This window comes from Dipodomys ordii, unplaced genomic scaffold (genome assembly GCF_000151885.1).
Source record: "Dipodomys ordii isolate 6190 unplaced genomic scaffold, Dord_2.0 Scaffold41, whole genome shotgun sequence".
In the NCBI taxonomy this organism is placed as follows: domain Eukaryota; kingdom Metazoa; phylum Chordata; class Mammalia; order Rodentia; family Heteromyidae; genus Dipodomys; species Dipodomys ordii.
In genome coordinates this window covers 2,855,296-2,856,316 of record NW_012267257.1, presented here as the reverse complement: position 1 = coordinate 2,856,316, position 1,021 = coordinate 2,855,296, and positions in this window count along the sequence as shown.

Here is a 1,021-nt window from a genome sequence, read left to right as displayed (position 1 = left end):
GAGGTTGAGCATTTCTTCATGTGTCTATTGGCCATCCTTCTTTCTTCTTCAGAGAAGTTTCTCTTTAAGTCTTTAGCCCACTTATTTATTGGGCAATTGGCAAAACACAAATTCTAAAACTAAAAAGTACAATAAAATATTTAACATTAAAATATTCTTGCTTAACTAGTATGCAGAAAAGATCAAAAAAAGGTAAGAGAAAATCAGTCATGAGATGTGCCAGATCATTCCACTTATCACACCATTTCTTGCCCTCAAAAGATACTATTTACCTGAGCCTAACCTTTTGTGAGAGGAACATTCAAAGATGGGGCGAAGCCAAATCCAACTCTTTCTAGCCATCTCATTTCAACTAAGAGAAAGGCAGAACAGGGAATTAAGAATGAATACTACAGTGCATCATCCAGGGGCACGGGCTCACCAAAAGACTGAGACCTATTTAAAGGGCTATTTAATGCGTTCCCTACATCGATACCTTAGTCCTACATATGTACTATGGTGCTTTTACCCCAGTACCTGAGTTTCATCCTGTAATAACCATAAAAACAACTGTAAGAATCAAAAAACACAATTTGAAGACATAAAATAAGCATCAGAATCATAGATATGAGACCATAACTATTGAAAAGATGTAAATATCAGATCATGAACTTAAAAGAACTATGGCCAACATGCTAATGATTAAAGTAGGAAAAGCCAGCAATATGCAAGAAGTAGTATACTCTAAAAAGCACAGCAGAAATGCTGAAGTTCAAAGACTGTAACAAAATGAAGGAAGTCTTTGAGGAGTCAATAGCAAACCACTCATGGCAGATGGGAAAAATATCTGAGTTTGAAGATTTTTAATTAAAACCTTCAAAGAGAAAATAAGATTGAAAGAAAACACAACAGAAGATCCAAGTGTTCTGAGAAAACTATGAAATATGTTTTTTTATTGTGAAAATACTGTACAGAGGGGTTACAATTACATGGGCAAGATAATGAGTACCTTTCTTATCAAGCATTGTAGCCTCCTCCTTTG